Consider the following 7,665-nt stretch of genomic DNA (forward strand, 5'->3'; position numbering starts at 1 on the left):
GAAGTCACTAAAACCATCTATGTTTTGGTCTGTATTTGAGTACTTCCCTAGCCTGTCCGTGACACTCAGCTCCTACTAATGACGCAAAACTTGAAGAACAGGTCACAAATCTATAACTTCCTTTTCTTTTTTCTTATTTTTTTATTTATATATTATTATTATTATTATTATTATTATTATTATTATTATTATAATGCGTCCATAACTCCCTCGTTCAGCTGGACTGTAGATTTAATCAACTGTTTACTCAATTAGAAGTAAATACTGCATTTGTCTGGAACTATTTTCAGCAGTGGACATAAACACATTGTGCCTTTCAGCGAGAATTTACAGCACTTGCATTGTTTGAATCACATGGAACTAAGTTAAAACAAAGAACAGTGCCCATGTTGACTGTAACGTGACTCCCAGTGTGGGGGACATGTTCCCTCATGTTTGGGTCACTGGTCAATCTTAATGGCGTTTGGACAACAATGGTACAAAGAAATAAGATTTATAATGTTTTACTAGGCAACAGGCAATTTATGTATTCTCATGGGACAAGTTTGAAAATTGAAATAACATGTAGTATAACCAGCCTTATCCCTCTATGCAATTAAAGGCGATCACTACACACGGAGACGGATGCTTTTAATTTTGTTCTCTTTCCCAGCAGTCACACTGAGCTGTGATGTGAGGACCCAGTTTGTTCTCGGTAACAAGAGGAGAGAGAAGTCGTTGGGAACTAAGGGAGAGGGCTGCATGTGGGATACACACTTTTAATTGAGGGGAGGAAAATGTGCATCAGTAGTGTTGTGAGGGGCGGAGGGCAATCTTCAGAGGCCAATTAATTTGGAATACAAAGCAGCGGAGCAATCTGCTCAGGTTTCTGTCCGGGTGCATGGCTAGCTCACACCAGCCCTGTCTCTGAGGCATCCAAGATCAAATTAATTTAAACACTCCTCCACCGCCACCCCCAACTCCTCGGGTGCTAGCACCACTTCTCCACCACACACTCTTTCAGTGTCCCTACGTCTTTTATTGTAACTCTGAAGTCCACATAGAAAAATCTCCCCCTACAGCACAAATTCACACTATTATCCCACACAAAATTACCACGCACACATAACCACACGCACGCACTTTTTCTTCCCATCCCCGCTGCCCACAGAGCAATCCACAGAGTGGTGTCTTTCAACTCAGCTAAAAATAGCAAGACTTTCCTCTTCAGACTGTGTGTGCCCAACAGAGAGTCACACTGAAATGGCCAAAGCTCAGCCACCCATTCCTGGATTTGGTCTACTTACTCTCCACAGAGACACACAAAGGGAACCAGGCCACTTCTGTGCACAGGAGTGCAGCCTTGCAATACCTACTAGCACGAAAAGTTCCTTTATGATTTCTCAGCGTCAAAGCAGGCCAAAGGTTGACATGACAATTCAAGCTGAACTCACTGCTAACAATACATTTTGGATTTGTATGCATTGTCTTACAGGTCCAAATTAATGTTGTGGGTTTTTTTTTTTTTCTGTAGTCGTCCTGACAGCTACTATCTTCTTAAAGCTTGATGAATGCAGTGCTCTTGTGGGGATAAAAGTCTGAGAGAGAATGGAAAAAGTAAAATCGTGATATATGTCCATGCTGATGAAGGCCCGGGTAAAAGAAAGAGATAAGGAAGGCTTACAAAGAGGACAAACCTAATTGTGAAAGAGAGGGAGAGAGGGTTGCAGAATTGAAGTCCTCTGTGAGATGGTTAATTTATAAGACCGGTGGTGGGGGTAACGTGACAGGCCGAGTAATGGTAAGGAATAGTTAGGAAGATTCCTTTGTCTCTCAGGTCAGGCAACCACTCATGTCACTCAGTTCCCTCTTCTATCTTCTTTTTCTCACTCTCCTTTTTTTTTGTCTCTCCTCCTTTGCGGACGTGCGTGTATCCCCATCCCTTACAGAAGTAATCAATCTTAATCAGCGCACGAATGCAAAATTTGCCTTGACTCAGCGAGGGAACAGCATCTCTGAGCTGTGTCGCGTTTACACTAAAACCTAAGAGGTCTTTTAGCTCAGGGACACCTTATCACACGCCGTAACCTAGCGGTTTACAAAATAATACATATTCTTTTACCTTTTATGTTTTCACTTTATGTTTTCCCTCTGTTTTTTTATTCATGGTGAATCTGACAACAAATCCTCTGTTTCCTCTTGAAGCCACCCTTGCTCTCTCTCTCTCTCTCTCTCTCTCTCTCTCTCTCTCTCTCTCTCTCTCTCACCCACCCTCTTTCTGCCATCTCTCTCTATCTGTACCTCATTGCCAATGCAGGGCGCATAGCAGCGGCCATAGACTTCTTCGCGGAAACACCCAGCAGACAAGAAAAATGACGGCCAGCGCAATCTCATTTTCTGAGGGGCTGCAAGTCAGGCAGGAAATGGCTATTATTCCATCGACACTGTCGGTATTAAGTTATTTCCTTCTCTAAATACGAAAATGTTCATGAATATCTATTGAGTTCCAGGTGCAAGCGCTGGAGGTTTTGTCGCCACACACTTGGATGATTGCAGCCCTATATTCTGCCCGCTGCACCCTCACTTCTGAGATTGAAGTGAAAGACAATGGTAGTGGAAATTGGCTAATAAATCCAGAGGAGGCAAAGGCTGTTTGAGCAATACGACCAGCTCATGCATGCTTTTTTTTTTAGGAGAATAAAACCTCTTGGCTTTTCCCAACCTTATGCTTTCCTAAAAGGAGATGACCTGGCTTAAATGGCTGAATTTTCCTGACCAAGCAGAGGCAATGGTCTTAACTGCTTTGCTTATGTTGTTAGGAATACCATTTTGCATTGTGGTCAAAGGGATGCCTTGCCATATCTACATGAACACAGCGACCATATTTCAAAAGAATGAGATTATACATTACTGCTGATAAGTATGCCAGAGGCGGCAAGACAAAGGGCGCAGCGTGGAAGGAGAAGAAGCTCACGACAAAACTAAAGCCCATTTGCATTTGTTCTGCAGGTGATTCTCACACTCCGCCGTTTGGCTGGGCGCTTTGTTTATCATGAATCAGAGCCATATAGCTGCCAGTCATGAGCGCCAAGAATGGAGGGCAGGAGAGCATAGAGCGAGCCGGGGGAAAGCTGTAGGATGACGACCAGCAGCCAATCTAGGATTTGAGTGACCAGTTACCTCCCACTGCACAGCGACACAGAAGGCAGGCTGCTGAAATAAAAAAAAAATTAATAAATAAAAAAAGGGAAAGCTGGAGCTCTGCTTACATGTGTCCAGTCAGAGGCACTCCATTGTGGAGAGAAGACGGGGGCAGAATTGATTGAAGGTGGTGGACCATAAATGAAGGTATCGATTTTGGGGTCAGAGTCGCAGGATGAGGTCTTGAGATAAATTGAAATAAACATATCAATACATCAAGTATATTACACCATGAGCACATACACTTTCACAGATATATTATGAACCTTGTTTAGCCTAATAGATGCTTGATTAATGTACACGTAATAGCTTTCTATGGAACTGGATGAACTAGTCCAAATAAGACGTCATGTTTGATTAGGACCGTTTTAAACACTGCTCTTTGCGAGGAATACGTCTCCTGATTTAGTCGAATTAAGCATCACTGAGAGGATTTATATTGCTCCCAGCAGTATTTGAAATAATACAGCATGTGCTTTTTAACACTAGATGTGAATTATTATCATTTTATCATTTTTTATGTGTCTCCTTAAAGCGTGGTTTTACAACACAAATTTGAGAATAAAATGATTTTAATAAACTTCAGGTGTGACTGATACGAGTCCCAGTTTGAAATCGAAAAACGCATCTCATCTGCATAATAAAAGAATAAAGAGAACACTTTAAAGTGAACACTCAGGAAAGGTTAAAGTACTTCCAATTTATGGGTCAGAAGGAGACACTTTAGCTGGGAGAAGGGGAGAAATTACTTGGCTGGGAGACCAACAGAATCTCAGTGTAAAGACATGGCAGCCAATTAAGAGAAAGGTCAGACCATAAAAGAGGAAGCAGCACAGGAAAAGGCTCTGCCGACAACATCTCCTCTTTTTCAACTATCTCTCACTCTACAATCTATCTGCTACATGCAAAATGTCTTTATGTCTTTTATAATGACAATTTGTTTTATGAACCATGTTTCACAGATGATTATTCAGATGGATAAAAGTTTATGTCCACCTGCGGGGGAATTGGCAGACTGGTCGTGTTAAAGCGATGGTGTATATATAACAGAAAGTTTCTGAAAAGGATTTCAATAAACACTCTTTACACGAAAGGTCTGCAACACAGAGGATGATTTAGGTTGCTAAACCGAACCAACATGACTGCTTACAATCACCCTGTAGCATGTAAACCAGCCTCACAATCTCTCTTTTGTTTGAATAAATGTCATTGTATAAATACCTTCCCTCTATCCAGATTGTTTCCACATGAGGTCACTTAAAAACCAAACAAAAAATGAAGATGGAGAAAAATGGAGAAAAAAATATAAATAAATAAATAAAAATAAAAAATAACTACATGACCACACCATCATTTTCTGGTGACATATTTGGTAATAAACACATATTTCTTCAAAACCATTGCCTGAGGATGATTTCAACATCGAATTGGCTAGTTTCTGCTCAAATGCTAACTCGTGGTCTCACTCACTACCCAGTCTTTCTTCTTTTAATCCAAACAAAACATTAGTGAACAGTTCACAGTATACCTGTTAAGCGGCAGGATGGATTATGCACAGAAAAACACATAAGAGGGAAGAAGTAATGTAAATTTTCACACAGCATCTTCACACAGCACTGTCACATTAAAAGGGAATTACTGTTTTTTACAACCTGGACCTTATTTCTGACATAAAATACGACCGTTTACTCCCCCATATAACTTTGGTGTCATTTGGAGTCGTTCGAAAAATATTTAGATCCAGCGGAGCACCATGTATATCCATATAGTGGGAGTGACTGGGGCACCGAAACGCAACCTCTAAATAACGCATTATCTGCCGCGAAACTCGTCCATTTCACCAATATTTTGTTACGATACGCTAGAGCTATTCCCCGTTGAGTCCGGAGTTACCTGTTGTCATGCAGCGGTTTGTTGTTCTTTGGCCAGCTGTTCCTCTCTCAGCCTCCGAATCCTCTTTTCAACGAGCTCCTCATCCATATACTCTGGCTCAAAACGGTAAGGACACCCATCATAAACAAAGTCGTCGTCCACAACCTCAGAATCAGAAAAATATTCAGCCATGTTGCAAAAAACTAGCAGTAGCAAATTACAGGTAAACAAGGCGACCGCCGCGGGCGTACGCGGCGCTCAGAGATGACATCATCCAGGTCAGAAGTTAGTAGGTCAATCTACAGACCCTGGATGATGACAACAGGTAACTCCGGACTCAACGGGGAATAGCACTAGCGTATCATAACAAAATATTGGTGAAATGAACGTGGCAGATAATGTGTTACTTAGAGGCTTCATTTCGGTGCCCCAGTCACTCCACTATATGGATATACGTGGCGCTCCACCGGATCTAAATATCTTCCAAACGACTCCAAATGACACCAAAGTTATATGGTTGAGTAAACGATCGTATTTTATGCCAGAAATAAGGTCCAAGTAGTAAAAAACAGTAAGTCCCCTTTAAAGTTAATACGAAAAATGCGTAGGCTAGAAACGGCATCTTTTACACATTCAGCACATAGGGAGAGATATATTAAGATCCAGTACGAAGACACATTTTTGCTCTGTGTTTGGTCTCCACCAACTTCTGATGGAAGTTACTCTGATGCGAGCGGGGAGAGCAAATCAATACAGCTAAATCTCAGACCAAATAGCAAAAACAATGAGCTGAAAGACATTAAAAGAGGAATGCAATAGTTTGTTTATTCTCTCTGGGTTTATCATCTTGGTTCAGATTGGATATATTTTAACAGTAGCCACAAGCAGCCATTTAACTGTAACTTAACATATTATACTTCATGAATGAAAATCTATATATTGGAGTGACTACCTCCAACACCTTACATTCTAGCCACAGAAAGACAATATATCCTCATTATGAAGGATTGATAACGTTTTCCATTTGGTGCTAATGAATAGATTGGGATTTAAACAGGCACTGTAATAATTGCAACTGCAGCACTTAGCTGTAATCTCCCTTCACAGATCTGTCTCCGAGCCAAGAGAAAACAGTTTGTGCATAAAATCCCAGCAGATTCACACACGCACAAACACACACACACGCAGGTTGAGAATAATTTAATATGCTGACTGGCTGGTCAGGTGAAATGCCTCAGTGTATTTTTTCGTGAACAATACTGAAATGGCTTGAGGACTAATAAAAAGGTTGCAGGTATTCTATTCTTTATCGCTCTCCCTTTCTGCCTCACAGTGATTAATGTGTTCATGTACGAATTTCTGTGTCTGCATTTCAGAGCTCCAGACCTTCTGTTACTTCAGTGGCTTCAGGCCAGCCTCTCAACAACAGCCTCACAGGTCGCTCCACAACACCAGCAGGAAGTGAGATCATGATGGCTGTGAAACTGTCTCATTTTGAAAGGCTTCAGATTCCTCCTTCCCACTCCCCTGGACACAGCGTTCGCCCTCACCTTGGAACCAGTCATCCATGGCATCCGTTCCCTGCCTCATTTGCCGAATATAGCTTCTGCTTTGTCCAAGTGGTGGCAGGTTGGGCTGGAGGAGTTGTCAGGTCCAGCTATTCTCAGAAAGGAAGGAGTGTACCTGGGAAATACAATCGGAGGGTGTGAGGATGCCTTTCGTAGTCTTAGATTACATTTGCAGAGGTAATGAGACAGAACAAAAGCTGTCTAAAATCAAGCTGTTCAAATGTATTTCTCATGTACTTAACACTGGCTTTTTCCTTAATGTTCTTACCCAGAGGCTGAGAACCCAACAGTGATTATATTTTTCCTCTGTGAGAAACCTTGGCAAACGTGATCTCTCCAAATCTGCAATAAAAATGACAACTACATAGTTTCTATTTCGTTTCTATTTAATAGTTCTATTTATCTTTTTAAGATTAGATTGGATCAATCTCTGCTAAACAACCAACTAAACATCATAATCTTTGGAGACCACCTTAAAGAGGCCAGAACAAGTGCTTTAGAGTTCTATCAATATGTGGAAACAGTGACATCTTGGCCTATCCTCACCTTCCAGCCCCTTCTGAGCAGCTGGCCGGGCACATGGGCATGGGAGCGTGGCATGAGGAACGACATGTGTAATGGGAAGTGGCATGACAATTAGGGTGCTTATAGGGTGCTGGAGGTGAGCTGGGTGAGGATGCACAGCCTGCTGTACTAAAAACTGACAGCAGACAGTTTTTTTGACATACAGTACATCAAAATGTACAGCCCTAATATCAGTCAGAAGTAATAAAATATTAAAATGACATATATCCAGATTAAAACCTTGTGTTGCATTATTTTATACGTGTCACATAATATTATTTTGTATGAAAGAATCTGGACATCAGGGACTAAGTACATTTCACAGTCTCATCATACTGAGGCTCGCCGCCAATTACATTCACAGGGACTTACTGCCAAAAAGGACACGGCAACAACCAGTCAGAAGAGTGTGAAATAGATTGAGGGAGGGAAATCAACACCTTATTAAAAAAAAAAAAAAAAAGAAAAAAAAAAGCAGAGA

This window comes from Chelon labrosus (assembly GCF_963514085.1).
Source record: "Chelon labrosus genome assembly, chromosome: 9".
Taxonomy (NCBI): Eukaryota; Metazoa; Chordata; class Actinopteri; order Mugiliformes; family Mugilidae; genus Chelon; species Chelon labrosus.